This window comes from Sylvia atricapilla, chromosome Z (assembly GCF_009819655.1).
Source record: "Sylvia atricapilla isolate bSylAtr1 chromosome Z, bSylAtr1.pri, whole genome shotgun sequence".
Lineage (NCBI taxonomy): Eukaryota > Metazoa > Chordata > Aves > Passeriformes > Sylviidae > Sylvia > Sylvia atricapilla.
In genome coordinates, this window is record NC_089174.1 from 32,380,677 (window position 1) to 32,398,544 (window position 17,868).

General features: G+C 40.1%; 1 protein-coding gene across 5 annotated transcripts in view; it reads left to right on the forward strand.

Annotated features, from left to right (window-relative positions):
• Window positions 1-17,868, forward strand: part of ARB2A (ARB2 cotranscriptional regulator A) — a 173,279-nt gene that overhangs the window by 26,626 nt on the left and 128,785 nt on the right. The gene's annotated exons all lie outside the window — the stretch shown is intronic.

Here is a 17,868-nt window from a genome sequence, read left to right on the forward strand (position 1 = left end):
CAGTGATTTCTATCATTTGCTATATACCTTTGGGTGTGATTTAGATTACTGTTTGACTTAAGTATATCTTTATAATAGAATATCATCTACCTATGTAAGTCAGAAAATTATACAGTGCAGTATTTTCTTTAACCTTAGTCACCTCATGGATTACAAAGCTATGACATTTTCTTTTTGGCTGAAGATAAATACATTGGTTGATTTTTCTCGGGTTACCAGGAAATACCAGGAACCACTAAATAAAATAAAAACCTGAAGATAAATTGATTAAATATCTGTTGGTGTATTGTATATTTGGATGCTAGTGGTACTTCCTAGGCAGTTCAGCCCCCCCATAGCTACCTGCTCACTGTGGGACAGGGAGAAAATCAGAAGGGTAAAAGTGAAAAATTCACAGGCTGAGTTACAGTTTAATAGGTAAAGTAAAAGCTGTGCACACAAGCTGTGAACACCATAAGAAATCAATTCACTTCTTTACATCAGCAGGCAGATGTATAGCCATCTGCAGGAAAGTAGGGCTTATTCGTGCATAATAGTGCCTTAGGAATACAGGTCCCTTATCCATACAGTCCTGGAATGGGTTTGGGTTGGAAGGGATCTTAAATGTTATCTAGTTCCAACCCCCTGCCTTAGGCAGGGACACCCTCTACTACATGAGGTTGCTTGGACTCTGACCTTGAAGGCTGACAGCGGCATCCCCAGCTTCTCTGGTCTGTCTTCCAGTGCCTCACCATCCTCACAGTCAAAAATTTCTTCCTAACATCTATCTAAACTTGCTCACTTTTGCTGGATTTGAAGCTATTGCCCTTAGTCCTATCACTCCATGTACTTGACAATAGTCCCTCTACAGTTCTCTTGTAGCCCCTTTACCTGGAGGGTGCTGTAATGCAGGCTCCCTGGAACCTTCCCTTCTCTGGATTGGACATCCCATGCTTACTCAGCCTGTGTTCATAGGAGAGGTGCTCCAGCCCTCTCTGTACAACTCTCTGTACTTGCTTGCTCAGCCAGTTTCATTTCATTCTGGGCACTCTGCTGAATATGCTGGAGAGTGCAGCCCAGCTGTTTATCCTGCCAGAGATTTGTTACCAGGGACTGATGAAGCTTGCTCTTTATCTTCTCCTCCTGTTGCTGCAAGAACTGTGACTGGGAGTAGACAGTGAGTGGGGCTACTGCAGGTGCTTCTCACATCATTTCACTTTGTGTACTTTTCCAAAAAAATGAATAATGCTGTGTGTAGACAAGGAATGTTGTGCCTACATAGTCTAAGTTAATTGATACACATTTCTTCTGAGAGGAAGTAACTGTTGCATGGCCTGTGTGTATGGACATTTCTGTCTGTCTACATTGTTCAAATATTCCCATTTTCCAGATATGTGAGTTGGACAAGCAGGGCTCTAAAGATCAGTATGGGGTTCCTGTGCCACCACGCTCTCCTATGCATATTTGGAAATACACAGTACATTTCATATTCTGCGCATCTGAAAAGTGTGTGAAATAGCATCAACCCATAGTAGTATGAAAAACTTCTTGTGATTTTTTTTAGTGTACTTGTTCCAAGAGTGAGGATCTTTTATTTATGATCTGTGTTGTGCATTTTGCTTTAGTTAATGCCATTCTTCATGTTTGAGTTTGAATGATCTTTGAAAATGGACTTCATTTATATTGGTAGGTAAATGACAAGGAAGGCTTAAGGTCAGGTATCTGAAAGAGAATTGTTTTAAATTGTCTTTTTTATGTTTTTAGAGAAAAAGCTCATCTGTGTTTCAGTCTATTTCTACTAGGTGCACGGTACCACATAGTTGTTTCAACAAGCCGCAAATTTATAGATGTTCCCTTGCCTGGTTTTGATGTACTTATTTCAGAACACAGGAGATGCTGATCTTTTGCATTTATTCACATAACTAAAATCTTGTTTTGTGACATAAATTAATGAGTCACTGATGCAAATGTTAAGTAGTACAGGAATAATGTATCACCCTCTGATTAGCTGTTTTGTAGTCTAAGGTGAAGATGTGTTTAGTAAACTGTGATAGCTTAAGGAGCAGTCACTCTAATGAATTGTAAAGTGGTGTAGTAAAATAGGCCTTTGCTTTGAAACAAATTGCTTTGGTTGTAGGAATTCTTTAATGTGCTTTTAGCATTCAGTTATGTAGCTGGTCATCCAGTGAGATGATGAAGTAGCTATATGTGTATCACTGAACAAAATTGTTTTATGTATTCAGTGTTTTCATTGTTAGCTCAGTCATTGCCTGCTGGCTTTCTAATTTTTAAAGGATATACGCATCCTGCACAAGACAACTTTTTTTACTGTGCATATATTTACACACACACACTTATATGTATGTATGTATGTATGTTGTGGGCTGTTTTTAATGTGTTTTACTCATTCTAAGAATGCATGTACTCCCTGGCCTTATGGTACCAGCATAATTCTCTCTTTCCTGGAGAATTAATATATTTAAGTTTGGCTATCCATGAGGTTTTTTTGCTTATAAAAGTCATGAATATACTGTTTGTGGTGTTCTGCCATTTTTCTCATTGTGTGAAATTGATTCTTGAAAAATCAAAATGGTTTGCCTACATCTCCTCTCCTTACATCTCTTTATTCTTCATTCACTGATCAGTTATTTCAGGCACACAATTTTTTCTGCAGCCTTTTGATATGTGTTGTTAATAGATAATTTAGTGAACTGTTCATAATTTTGTGATTCTGGTTCAGTCATCGTTATTGTGGCATTGAATTTTGCAGAGAGCCTCTCCATTTGCTTTTTAAAAATTAAAATGGCAGCAGAAGTGCATAGAACATAGTGTTGCAGCTGCTTTGAACTGACGATTAATCCATGTGGCAAGTTTGAAGTAGGATTGAGAAAAATTTTGTGACAACAGTTATGTTGTTGCAGACATACCATTCCAGTTAAAGCTTTAATTTATTTTTTTTCTAGCTTTAAGGTACAAAGATTTGGATTCAAGATTAAACTCCACATTAGACTCATGTGATATGTATCTCCTTGCATTTTAAGTAGATGTGTGTGCTTATTATTTGTACTGCACTTGCAGCTGATGACTACTGAAATTGTCAACAGTCAGCTTCAGCCCCTGCCTTATTACATTGCAGTTAGCTAATCTGTTGCTAGGACTTTACCTTTGATTTTGCCAGTCACATAGGTTGTGTTGATAATCAGATTTTGCATGAAAAAGTGTGTGTTGGCTTTCTCCTTCCATACTCATGTAGTATCCAGAGTATCCCTAGCATCAGAAGGCAGATATTGTCTGTTGCTTTGCATGTATCTTATAGCCTAAAGGCAGTTATAACTTGTTGATTACTTGGAGGCCAGTGAACACTGGCATTAATATTTTTGGGAGTTCCATCACTGATGAAGAGACTTTTGCTTGTACTGACAGTTTGCTTCTCTACCAATGTCTTGCAAAATTCAAAGAGGATTTGTAAATATGTAGATTATAATATGGACCATGACATAAATGTGTCTGCTGTGATCCTATTCAAAGTTAATGCTGTGTCTTGTAATTGCAGCCTATCTGACCTGCAGAACTCTGTAGGCATGTAGCAAAATAATTGAGATGGTTTTTTTGAAGTCGCCATAGTATAATATTTTGTATTTATAGAACAGATATGTAAAGCAAAGAAATGGAACACTTAAATCAGAAATTCCTGTTTTCATGTATGGTAAGATACAGTTACATTTATGTCATCAGAGAAGTCTTATTCCACTAAATAAACGGTTTTAAAGTATGTTCACAGTGTTAGGTCCAGCTTATCAGAAAGAGGACTGCCATCAAGGTTAATATTTAAGTAGTGTGACTGGCGTAAGTATGTAGAATTATGACCTTGACAACACATAATTAAGATGGCTAAGTAGTAAAATCGGATTTTTTTTTTCTAGATCTCCTTTAAGTTAAAGAACAGCTTGGTCTCAACATGATTTAAAAAATAAGCGTTCACCTGCTACTAATTTCCTCCTTGGTTGCAAATATCATTATTTGTTTTGATGACTGAGAGGCTATTTACATAGCACAAATGAAAGCATAGAACAGCAGAAGAGGACATGTAAGTTAATGAAGAAGGAAGCATTAAGTAGTCTGCATTTGAAAGGGTAGCTTCTTGAATGAATAACCCAAAATGTGATGATAGGCTGCACGTGCACCTGATAGTACTTAAGGTCCAATCTTGCAGCCAAAGCTCATGTGAATAAACTCAATAGGTCTGATCTTCTGAATAAGGGCTGCAGGATCAAGTTGCAAATAAAATGTGCAGATGATCAGTAGAAATCCTTACACTCTTAGTTTCAGTTTCTTTGCAGTTTTTCATTGAACATTCCAGATTTTCTCTGGCTAGCAATGCTTTGATACAATATAACGTACTTGCTACACATCATGCATCAAGCAAAATCATCTGTGCACTTTGACTTCCTGTAGTGTATTTGCTTTTGGTTATTTAGTGATTGCAAGGATTCTTTCTTCCTGCATCAGTGAAATAAATTTATAGTGATGTAATGTTTTGTTGGATTCATGAACATTTGCCTTTATTGAATGCCTGCTTGGCCTATTGAAGAGATTCTTCTGTTCAGACATGAGATGCCAAATAACAGGTAACAGGTGTTAAAGATGGAGCATGTATGAATTGAATTTTTTCAGTGTCTTGTATTACAGTCAAATAAGGGTAAACTTCCACGGAGGTAGCAAAAGGGCTCACTAAAACTTTCTTAACTCCTGTTTCAGAGGGAGAGTGAAAGCATTTAGTTCAAATATCTCCCATCCTTATTTTTGAAAGTAGTTGCTTTCTGTTTTGTGTGAGCTCCTTTTATAGTACCATTTCTCTGCAAGTTACACCCTGTTTTTGGTGGTTTAGGAGTGGTACTCTCCAGTTCAGTGCTCCCACTGAGGCACTCCAAACTGTGTGCTGCTTCCTTCTTTCTCCTTTCCTCCCTTCCTTCCCCTGTGATAGGATGGAGAGGAGGATTGGGGGCAAAAAAAGTAAAGATCATGGATTGAGATAAGAACTATTTGCTGGAAACAGCAGTGAGATGAGAAAACTAACAGAAACAGCAAAAATAATAATAGCAGGAGTGTACAAGAGCAAGAATGTGATTTCTATGCAAAAGGCTTACCATGGAGGTCTGACTCCTGCAGTCAGGCTCCCTCGCTGCAGAAGTGAGCCCTTCTCTCTTTGTGGAAAATAACAGGGAGCTACAGAATAACCTTCGGGTTCTAGCAACGCCCCTACTCTGGCTGCTGCGGAAATGAACCCTGTCTTGGCTGGAATCAGGACACCCATCTACGAATGAACATTGCAGAAGGCTTTTTGCTTTAGCAAAACTTTACAGTGGAGTCAGTGTCACAAAAAAATTTAGAATTGCACCACTTCTTGAGGTACACATCACATTTTCACATCCATCTCCATTACCGATGAAATGTACTCAGGTCCTTAAACAAAAACAATCTCATTGATGGGTTTGTCTTTGTTGGAGGCAGGACTAATTCAAATTGTTGCCCCTAACAGATTCCTCATATGCACAATGGTAGCTCTGTCCCTTCTGTGGTGCATGGGGGTTTTAATTGGGCACAGCAAGCTAGACTGGAGCCTGTAGTGTTAACTAACCAGGTAGTCTTCAAATAAATGTAGATCCTGGTGTTTGAAGTTTCCACCACTCTTTGCTTTTATTGTGGTTTTAACAGTCCATTGTTTCATTCAGTTTTGCCAGAGGCTGGTCCATGACAAGGAATATGATACCCACTCAATACTCTCTGGCTGTGGTGTCTATGAGGTTGTATTTGAAATCAGTCCCGATAATCTGATGCCTCTTCTGGGTCTTAAAAAATTGAGAGCAAGACAAGGTTAAGGAATAAGGGGTTTTGCTTTGGCATTTTAATAAGGATCCTTATGGTGCACACTTTCGCCAAAGTGAGATGTGCTGCAATGCACCCACACAGTAGATTGCCTGTACAATTTATTGACCTTATAAATTAGCATATCTAACAAAGATACCCCAAGGGGAGGCCTGGATGAATGGTGTGATATTTTCCCATTTGAGGAATTCCCCCCTGGATTGGCCAAATCTCTGTTTTACAGGGTATGTACTACAGAAGACCTTGGTTTCTCAAGATAGCATAGAGTTTTCCAGCCTCCTACTATGAGGCATCTTGGCTATTTGGCCTCCTGGCCTAACAAAATACTAGGGCTATGCTAAGTTATCAGACTTAAAGAATTACAAGAATGCATGATAAGAATACTGAGGATACATAAAAATTATATAAAAGGTATATAAAAGAATAGGCAAGAAATCATCTTGGCATCAGTACAGCTCCATTTTTTCTGGGGTGCCATGTTGTCACAGGACTTGCTTTTCAAGGCCCAAGATGGTGTTTCAGGCAGTGGTGTGAAGCACAGGGTACACATCCAGCCATCCAGCGGTTCTTTACACCACTGTTGGAATGTAGGGCCTGCCTTGGTGGGTTTGCAGGAGTGCAATGCAATTAACCTGCCAAACCCATGGTATTTGTATTTCCACCATCATCCACCACACCACAAGGGCTGTACCTGCTAGGCCTGCTTGATCACAGTGCATGTTTCAGTTATGGATCGTGTGGGAAATAGCATCTGTTTTTAAGTCCACCCCAAAGTTAAGCCACGAGCCCATCTGTATTGTTACATCTTTTCCCTGATGGCCTGAGACATCATGGGCCCACACACCAGCAATAATTCACCCTTATGCTGCCAGTCCAGGTCTGCCTGAGACAATTTAATGTTAGCAGCCCAGTCCACCTGTCCATTCTTGAAATGCTCTTCAGTAGCCCAACTCCTGGGTGTGTGTGTATCTACTCAGTCTTTTACAGCCAGCTTCTCTACCTGGACAATGATGTAATCTGGAATATGCATCCTCCAAAAACCCACAACATATAAGAAAGCCTGTGATTCCTTCTTTCTGGTTTGCAGGGACATAGCTGTGACTTGGTTGACCATGTCCATTGAAATCCAGTGATGTCCGTCTTACCATTTTACTCTCAAAAAAGGAATTTCCTGGACAGGTCCCTTGACCTTACTTTGCTTCACAACAAATGCAGCCTTCAGAAGGATTTGGATTATGTTCTCTACTTCCTCACAAACTCTGCTGTGTTCCCCCATGTGATTATATCATTAATGTAAGTGTTCTGGAGCTTCACCCCTTTGCAGTGCAGTCTGGGTCAGTCCAAGGCAAATAGTGGGCCTAGGTTTCCACCCTTTGCACAGCCAGTTCCAGGTTTACTTAATGTCCTTCTAGGTGACAGCAAACTGTGGGCTGCGCTCATGGCTAAAGATAAGGAGAAGAGCACATTTGCAATGTCAGTGGTGGTACCACTTTTCTGCCTTGGACTCCAATTCATGCTGAAGTTCCAGCATGTCTGACACAGGGCTCAGTGGTGGTGTGACTTCCTTTAGGCCATGATAGGCCACTCTCAGTCTCCACTGGACTTACACATGGGCTGTGTGGGACTACAAAACAGTGAGTGAGTCTTGCTGGCCACTCCTTGGCTCTCCAGCACCCATCTCATGGCTGGAGTTCAGAGTCCTGGCTGGCATGGTGTTGTTGACGGTGCACTGCTGTGGTAGTGGTTGGTGCCTGTTGTTCTTCAACCCTCAGCAGATGGATCCTCTGACAGACCAGGCGAGGCATTCAGCTGTCTGACTTCCTCTGTCTCTGCAGCAGCTCTCCCAAAAGCCCAACAATGCCCTTTTTGGATCCTTGAAATACCCTCAGTTACAGCTCACCCTTGAAGGTGTGGGTAATCCAGGTTCTTGCTGATAGACCCCATGGAACAGATTTGAATGAAATGACACTGAGTCATCAGTGTTTTTAAGTATATATAAGTAAGATTAATTTTAGAACAGTTTTGTTATAATGGAAAGCAGACGTGTAGCTCATTTAGTTATAATTATTGTCTTGTTTTAATATAATTTACGAGGGACACTCTAAAATGAGTTACCTGCCCTTAATTTAACCAATAAAGGAGAAATTAATATGAGTAGATATAAGTGAAAAAATATAACAGTTTACCGAAGAAATTGAATAGCAACAGGCAAAAAAATAGCAGTTTTTTGTTTTATTTTAATATAGAATAACAGCAGTAGTATTAATAACAAAAGTTTGCAAAAGAGAAAGAGTGATTTACATGTAAAATGGTCACTGTGGAGCCCAACCATGGCAGCCATGGTACCCTAATCAGACAAGACCCCTTCTCCCTGGAGGAGGGTCCCCTCCAGGTGGCCTAGCAATGATGTGAGGTGATGTAGAAAAACTTCTGGGTCCCAGCCATGCCCGCTCTGGGCTACTGCAAAATTAACTCTGTCCTGGCCAGACCAGGACACTCATCTACTAATGAATATTGCAGAAGGTTTTTTACTTTAGCAAAATTTTCCAGTGGAGTCAATGTCACAGAAAAATTTAGAGTGGCAGTGTTTGGACAAGAATACAAAGGTAGGCAGAAGAGAGAGATTAGCCAGGGTCTTTAAAATATGTGAATGTGTGATCTCATTTCTTACAACACAGAGAGGAATCTGTATGGAACAGAGAACCTTGAGTGTAGCAGTTGAAGGAAGAGTCTAAATGAGTCATGTCACTTTATGGACAGTAAGGGCAGTTATAAATGCAGTAGCTTAAGAATCCATGCCCTATTTGTTAAAGGAGGGGGGTTTTTTTGTACTGGTTTGATTATTTTCAATTTTTGCTAGGTGAGTGTGAAACAGAAAAATGGCAAAGACAACTTTAAACAAATGAGGTAAAGCAACTAAAATTGGGGCATGATAATGAATTTCTCTCTAATAGTAGTTCCTAAGCTCTAAGTAATAAATTTCTAGAAAGTTCTGGTCCTTTTACTTTTCCCATTTTTGAATCAATATTTTTGATAATAGAGAAAGCTAGTGGAGTCAGCTGAAAAAAATTTAAATTATATGTGTACAGTCTTTGTAATTTTATGAAGATTTGAGCTTTAAACCGTGTGTTAATTTTCAGTATTTCTTTTTTCTGAGTGAAGTAAATGGACAGCTAAGATTCAGGACTACTTAATAGTACCTACAGAAATTTAAATATGAATCTTCACTACATGCAGTATATTCATTTGCATATGCTAAATCAGCTTTCAAAGTCTGGTGTTCTGGTGAAGACTTTTTAGTGGAATGATTATGTCAGATGTGCTTCAGTGAACTCTTCTAGTTTGCAGGCAGCAATTTGCAGTAGGTTGGTTTGTCAGAGTAACATGACAGATCTCGAAAGGTCCAGATAGTTTTATAATTGTTGTTAGCATGATTCTGGAAAGAGATGATGAGCATCTCATAAACCCAGATGGGAGTTTTTTACATTGTTGATAAATGTGTTTTACATTTTTAAATTGATAAACAGTGAAAAGCAGAAAAGATACAGTAAGGCAGATGGTTGTTTATAAAGCACTTGTAAGTTGCTGCAATTCAAAGAATGGTACTAATTGTTAAAAAAAAGACAAAAATTGGAGTAGGGGGAGTGTTTCAATGAGTTCATCATGAGCTTTTTATAAATAAAACCTTCAGCAGCTTTAGTTCAATTAGAACCATTCTTGCCATTCTGAGTTTACATGCAAAAGTTTGAACTTCCAATTCTTAATAAACTTCTGTACCAGCCATTTTGATGTAGCTTAAATTAAAGCTAAAGCTAATCTACCTATATGTATGCGTTTCTTTCTTTTTCTTTTTTTTTTGCCGTTTGGAAAAAACCCAAAATTTATTGCACATAATGAAGTTGAATTTTCATTGGACTTAATAATTGTTTCTATTTAAAGAGAGTGAGCACAGTAGGAAATGTCAAAATCAGCAGAGATTTTACAGCAAGGAAGCAAAATGGTAGCTAGTTGCCTTGTTTTCTGTTCAAGGAGTGGTGAAAAAACGTTTTTTTGACAACTATGTAAGAAGAATGAAGACGTATTTAAGTAGTGCTTAGGCAGAACAACAATCAGTATGTGTGATGAAACAATTGGTGCACCTTTCTCTTGTGAATGTTTAGGTCATGTTTCTATTAGTGATCTTAAAAGCTTCCACGAAAGATCAAGTGTTTTCCTACTTTTTCAGCATGAGTTTTTTGAAAAACAGATATTTAAATTTACTGCTGTCATCAAGCGGCTCTTCTAAAATATGTTTATTTTCAGCTGCAGAACTCTAGAAGAGCTTGTTCTCTTTCACAGAATTTTCAGCTTTTATGTGATGAAGACTTCTATGCTTTCTGTATTTTCAATAAGATTCCTATACATTTAATTTTTCTGGGAATATTTTATTAACATTTAGCAGAGCAGTGATATTCTCAGTAAAGCTGTATCAGTTGTGTCAGTCCTTAATAGAAATAATTTGTTAAGTTGCAAAGTTACATCAGCCTGATCAGCTAAAAATATGCAGACTGCCTTTAAGCAGGAACATCCTAACCATTATTATAGCTTACAGGTCTGTCTGCATACTCTGGTGGAGCTGGTGGAGCTTCCAGGTATAAAGGAGATCTAGAAGAAACTTACTCCTGTGAAGTGCGAGAGCTAACCATGGTAGATGGAGCTAGGCTTATACTATGACTGTGAAGCTGACTTCTAGGGCAGAAAATATGCTGGTTTTCAAGTTTTGTGAGGTGGTCATATATAATGATTCACTTAAGTTTTGTGAAGTTTGTATGAAAACTTCAGAAGAAGCACCACAAATCTTCTGTAGCTGTTACCTAATTCTGTGGAAGGGTACCGATTGTCAAGACTGTTACAGTCAGAATGTGACATAGAGAGAAAAAAGAACACTTGTTTTAATCCCTTGCTCCATAGTTAAATTCAAAAGAATTAATTGCTCTAGGCAACACTGGCCTACTTTTATGCCAGTTCATGATAATATTTAAACTCTGTGAAGTTTCAAAGCTCTTCATGTGCAGCTGTCTTCTTTCCATTTTGGTACCAAACATCTGTGCTTTCTACATGCTGTCAGTTTTGACCTTAGCCTTAATTATGGGAAAAGTAGTTTCAAGCTCCTGCTCTGAGTGAAGTAAACATTTAAGAAGGCCTTACAACTGGTCCCAATACCTAGCTCTAAAACTCTACAGAGAGTTTGTAGGTTTGGTCAGGACTAGTGTTCTTATGCAGCTTTCAGTATGTGTCCTTTACAACAGTGGTTTCTAACCTGAGGGTAAGCACGTGAGAGAAAGCAACTAGGAAAGCAAAACCACAACTACTTAGCAACCCATGTCTTTACTAGAAAAACTTATAAGGGTCTGCATGTTTCAGGTTCCAAAATACAGGTCTTCAAGAAATCAGGATAAGCTCATCCTTCAGTGAGAGCTTGTTTAATTTAAAGTGTATGCACTTTAAATTTCAAAGCCATGCTTCTTTTAGGTGGTCCTGTTGGTATGGATCCTGCCACTTATTCCCAGATTCCTCTGTTATTCAAGCTCAATGGGACAAACCTGGTTGTGTGTACAGACTAGGGAACAAGAGGCTGGGAAGCAGTGCTGTGGAAAGGGATTTGGGTTTTTTGTTAGTGCCGTGCTGCGTATCAGTTAACAATGTGCCCTGGCAGCTGGGAGCATCAGGCCCAGCAGTGCCAGCCAGTCAGTGCCCTGCTCTGCTCTGCGTGGGGGTGGTCTCACTTTGAGTATTATGTGCAGTTTTGGGTACCATAATATGAAAAAGACATTAAGCTATTAGCAAAAGGAGGGCCTTGAGGATGGTGAACGATCAGGAGGGGAAGCCGTACAAGATGTGGCTGAGATCACTTGGTTTGTTTAGCCTGGAGGAGACTGAGGCAAGACCTCGTCATGTGCTCTACATCTTCACAGGGGGAAGCAGAGGGATGAGAACTGACTTCTTTGTTCTGTCAGAAAAACTCTTTCTCATCCAGAGATGGGGCTCTTGAGAGCCATTTTAAAAACTTTTATTCCATTTTCAGTCTCATGTGAAGGGTGAGACAATATAGATGTTACAATTCACACCATCACAATCAGAAGCCAAGCTATTTCCTAACTACAATACATTATTAGCATTTTTTGCCAAACGGCTTCTGCCACACAGTGCTGCTAAATGCTTCTAAGCCAACCACCTATTAAAATACCCAATGTGGGTCTTGCTACAATACATCTTTCATAGTTCTGTTTCTCCAGAATATCTAGTCTATTAACAAGGTCGTCATTTGAAACTTATTTCTAGTTCCATTTCACTTTCAACAATGTCTGTCTTATTCTGTGGCCTTTCTAAGTCAGCATACTTTATCTCAAAGGTTTCATTCAGATGCACAAGATTATGTGAGCCTTCTGTAAGGCTTTGAAAATGGTCTACAAATCCATTTCCCACGCATTCTTGTCTACCAGCAACAGGACACAAGCAAACAACATGAAGTTGAGTTGAGGAAGCTTCAAGTTAAATACTGGTAAAAATTTCTTCACCCAGGGGTGGTTGGACACTGGAACAGGCTCCCAGGGAAGTGGTCACAGCACCAAGGCTATATGAATTGAAGAAGCATTTGGACAACACTCTTGGAGACATGATGTGAATCTTTAGGCTGTCCAATGGAGGAACAGGAACTGGACTCGATGATCTTCATGGATCCCTTCTAACTCAGCTTATTCTGTGATTCTATGAAGGTTTTGGTTTCAAAGTATATATTACCTTCCACCAACTGAGTTTTCAAGAAGTGTCATGATGAATTTGGAAAGGTATTTCCTGATAGTGCGTATACCGCTATTCAATTCTATCATGTTTAGCAAAAGTGCATCTTCAGAGGGTTGTGTGCCTTGAAATCAGTTTATAGCAGTAGAAAAGGAAACAGCTTGTTTGATAACATGAGCTTATATTCACAGTTATCAGCCAGGAACAGAGCTCTTGTTTGTCCTGAATTTTGATCTACTGTTAAGTTTACAGTGTTGCATCTCTTCTTTCTGAAGTATTTTGGGAATGTCAGGGATCATTGGATGCTACTTTGCTAGGACTACGTAAGGATTAAACATGAAGTGAAAAGTCTAATAAATTCTTACAGATACCAGCATAGTTCAGTGCTCTTGGTCTCAGTAGTCTAGTATACAAAAATTAGTTCCAGTTGTATGTGGTTATGGGTAAATAAAATTAAAATAATTTTCACAGCAGTTGAAACTTGAATAAGTTGAATTCAGCTTCTGGGAGGTATCAAGGTGCATACAAAGTTGCAAGTACATGGCTTCAGGTTTTATCAGTTCTCCATGAGTAAGCTAAAACTGCTAATTAATAAAGTACGTAATTAATATTTCTTTCTGGAACAGATCTTCCTATATATACATACTGTATGACTGTGTCATTTCAAAGTAAATCCGTAAGATGATATTCACTTGTCTTTCTGTAAGACAAATCTGATATCAGTTCACAGTCAGCCTAAGAATTAAAATACATTTTTCTTTCCTTCAACTGTCTTTTAGAAGGTTATACTTTTTGGTGAAATGTTCACTACATTTTTCTAGTTTCAGTTTTTTGGGTGTACCTTTCCACCTTCACAGGAAACCAATTGAGGATATTGTCAGATAGACTAGAAAGTAGAATTTGTTTGATGATATTAGTATGACCTATTAGTAATTTTGGACTTAAAAATAGCCTGTAACCCTAGAGATAATATGGGCAAAATGAACACAAATTAAGTAAAGAATAAGGTGATTAGGAGTGGAAAGTGAAGGTTGATGTGCATTTTTAGTGCCATTTAATATTTTTTTAGAAAGGCTACATTCAGTAACAGAAAATATCCTAACTTAGATTACAGGAACACATTCTTGGGAAGATTTGCAATATTCAGGAGTGCAGATGCTGTTGATATCCCGCATTGCAAGTCACAATTTTAAGAATAGTGTGTTGGGAAAATAAGGCACATTACCCAGCAGCAGAAATAGCAGAAGAAGCCATAGCACTCATTTCTCTACCCAGCAAAACCACGATTATTTGGCTGATTATTAAAAGGAGCATTCAGTCGAGCAAGGGGTGATCTCCAGGCCATTTGCAGGCGATTTAGAAGAGACTCTAGGGAGCATTGGGAACCGTAAAGCACAAGCGGGCTCGACATGCCAGTGAGGGCGTGGCACAGCAGTTTGCGCGCAGTTTCCACGGGCAGTTGGATGAAGGGTGCTTTGTGTGACGGATTGTGTCTTTTGGCTGGTTGTGGCATGCTTCTTGTTTGTTTGTGGTTTTTTTGGGATTTTTGTTTGTTTGTTTTTGTTTCGTCTTGTGGGGTTTTGGGGGGGGGGGGGGTGTCCCGTCGTCCCCCCCACCCCAAGCAACGGTTTGCAAATGGTCATTGCTGCTGCTGTCAGCAGGAGTGTGCTAAGACAAACAGAACCCTCCAAGAAGGACACAGCTGTCCAGACCCCTGGCTGCAGGCAGTGTCAGCCTGGGAGCAGTACACGAGGACAGTGCAAAAGTGAGTGTTGAGTGTGAGCCGGTGAATGATCTGCTCTGTCTGGTGGCAGGGCTTAAGCAAGAAATGGAAAGGCTAAGGAGTATAAGGGAGAGCAAAACAGAAGCCGACTGGTGGAGTCACAGCCTTGCAACCCTGAGAGAAGGTCAGCAGGAGTCAGAGGAGCCCTGTCCCTCTTACAGTCAGGCAGAAGGAGGCCTTGCAGATGGAGGGAATGGAAATGGGTACCTACTCAGAGAGGTACGAAAATTGCATGCTGACCCCCATCACCTTCCCAGGTGCCCTTACAGAATAGCTATGAGACTCTGGGTCTAGAGGCTCAGGCAGATGATGGTAAACAAAAAAATCTGTCCGGAGGGTCTCCCAGGTGTGCTTCGTCTGTCAGATGATCACAGCCTCAGGAAATAAAGGACAAGTAGTTGTTGTAGGTGACTCCTGAGGGGAACTGAGAGCCCTGTATGTCAACCAGACCCATCCCACAGGGAAGTCTGCAGCCTTCCTGGGGACCAGGTATGGGGTATGACCAGGAGACTCCCTGAACTAATTCAGCCCTCTGATTATTACCCGCTGCTTCTTGTCCAAGTTGGCAGTGATGAGATTGACAAGAAGGGTACCAGGGTCATTTAAAAGGACATGAGGGTTCTGGATTGATGGGTTGGTGGGGCAGGAGCACAGATGTGGCTCTGCCTATTTCCTTCAGGAGCAGGGGTGAACGATAAAAGGAGTAGGAAAACCCACATTATCAATGAATGGCTTATGGGCTAATGCCATTAGAGGAATTTTGGTTTTTCTACCATGGGCAATTTTTACAACACCAGGCCTATTTGAGTCAGATGGGCTCCATCTGTCTAACAAGAGCAAAAGGATTCTGGCCTGTGAGTTTGCAGGGCTGATTGAGAGGGCTTTAACCCAGGTTTGAAGGGGGAAGGGGATGAAACCAGGCACTCTGGAGCTGAGCCCGAGGGTGGTAAGCCAAGTCAGGTGAAATCAGCAGCCCAGCTGAAGTGCACATACACTGATGCACACAGTGTGGGTAACAAATGAGGAGCTGGAAGGTATGGAGAGTGCAGGAAAGTGATGACACAGTCACCATCACAGAAACATGGTGGGGTGGCTCACAGGGCTGGAGCACTGCAGTGGATGGCTACGAGCTCTTCACAAGAGACAGCAGAGGGAGAAGAGGTGGAAGGGTGGCTCTGTATGTTAGGGAGGCTCTGGACACCATGGAACTTGAAATTAATAAGATCAAGTGCCACGGGTAAGAATCAGGGAAAGGCCAAGAAGGCTGAAATCCTGGTGGGAGTCTGATAGAATACTCAACCAGGATGAGGAGATTATTGTATAAGCAGCTGGAGGATGTTTCAAGATCGACAGCCCTTGTTCTTGCAGGAGATTTAACCTGCAAGGTATCTGCTGGGAACTCAACACAGTGGAAAAGAGGCAGTCTAGGAGGTTCTTGGAATGCATGGAGGAGAACTTCTTGTCACAGTGGTGAGCGAGCCTGCCAGGAGTGGGGCTCTGCTAGACCTGCTGTTTGCAAACAGAGAGGAGCTGGTGGGAGATGTGGTGGTCAGAATGCCCATCTTGGGCACAGCAACCACAAAATGATAAAGTTTTTAATTCTTGGTGAAGTAAGGAGAGGCTTCAACAAAATTTTTGTCTTGTTTTTCCAGAGGACAGACTTTGTCCTATTCATAGGACTGATTGAGAAAGTTCCCTGGGAAGTAGCCCTTAAAAACAGAGTGGTCCAGGAAGGTGGACATACTTTAAGAAATCCTGAAGGTGCAGGAGCAGGCTGTCCCTATGTGCCAAAAGAAAAGCCAGCAGGGAAGACTGGCCTGGCTGAGCACAGAGCTTTCACAGGAACTTGGGAAAAAAGAGAGAGTTGAAAAAGGAGTGGGCAGCTGAGGAGTGTTCAAGGATGTTGTTAGGTCATGCAGAAAGAGAATCAGAGAGGCAGAAGCTCTGTTAGAAGTTAATCTGGCCACTTCTGTAAAGGATAGTAACAAGTGTTTTTATAAATACATTAACAAAAAAAGGACCAAATAAAAAGACTTCCATTCTTTATTGAATGCTGGGAGCTGAAAACAGTCAACAAAGACAAGGAATGAGTCCTCATCTTTCAGTTTTCAGCAGATTATCCTCAGGACAACTAGCTTCCTGAGCTGGTAGACAGGGACGGGGCGCAGAGTAGATGCCCTGTAATCCTGGAGGAGGTAGGTAGTGACCGGCTGTGCCACTTAGATGTTTGCAAGTCTGTGGGAGGTTGTGGATGCCTAAAGGTTTTTAGCATCACCGGAAGTCCTATGAGGAGCTTCTGAAGGATCTGGGGTTGTTTAGCCTCGAGAAAAAGGCTCCTTTTCTGGTAAAATTAAGTAAATCCTGTTTATTTTGACCCACTGGTGTTATGGAGCACAGAGGTGAAATAGTGAAGACATCTTGCTAGGAAAAGAAGGTGTTATTTAGAGTTCTCCCTGGATTTACATATAATTAATCCTTCAGTCTATTTGTGAATATTTATCTGGTCATTTCTGCTAAGCAGTGAATGGTGGCAGAAATAGATGATGCATGACATGTCACTGGCTTTTTTGTATGTGACTACAAAAGCTGGTGTGCTTTAATAATGTTAATCTGATACATCAGTTGGTTTTGGCATGGATTTTTAACCTTTTAAAACTATAGCACTGGCTCACCATCTAAACAGTCTGTTTTTTCCATATTAGTTGGAAAAATCAAAATTGCTCTTTCTTCCAGATCTCTTTTCATAACTCATCTCTACAATGAAATTTAGAGATAACATAGTTGTAGCTATATAGATAGGATTGAAATATTAAATTCTATTCATAATGTTAATTTAAATTTCTTCCGCTGTTAAACTTTTGAGCTTTTTTTAGTTTCCTGGGTTTTTTTGCAAATTTTTAATCATTGTGTTTCTTCTCTCAGCTTGGGACAGGGGTCTTGCTTTCTGCTGACGTTTAATTGCTTGTAGTGCAAGGTGCTTGACTGAATCATCTGCTTAAATATTGATATGTATGTATGCATATATATGTATATTTAAAAAAATCCTGAGAATTTCCATAAGATGGACTTAGTAATTAGCCAAATAATTTTCAAGTGGTTTCTAAAATTAGAGATGCTTCTCTCTAAAAAGAAAAAAAAAAGGAAAACAAAAAATAAACCAACAGGTGTCAGCAAAGACCATGTAATGAAACATTGGGTCAAATCGCGTCAACAGAGTGTGCTGCATTCATGACAAATCCCTGTTGTCTTTCATTTAATTCTCTCAAAAGACCTTGAGATCCTAGTTGTGATCAGTCAGCTCAAAATACAGAATATCACAACTGTCTATGAAGGTTGAATTGAATTGCTTTCAGTAGAAAACACAAGAAACTACATAGAGATAATGTCAGTTCCATCTTAATGAGTTGTTCTCCCACACTATAATCCAAGTGAGGTCTTTG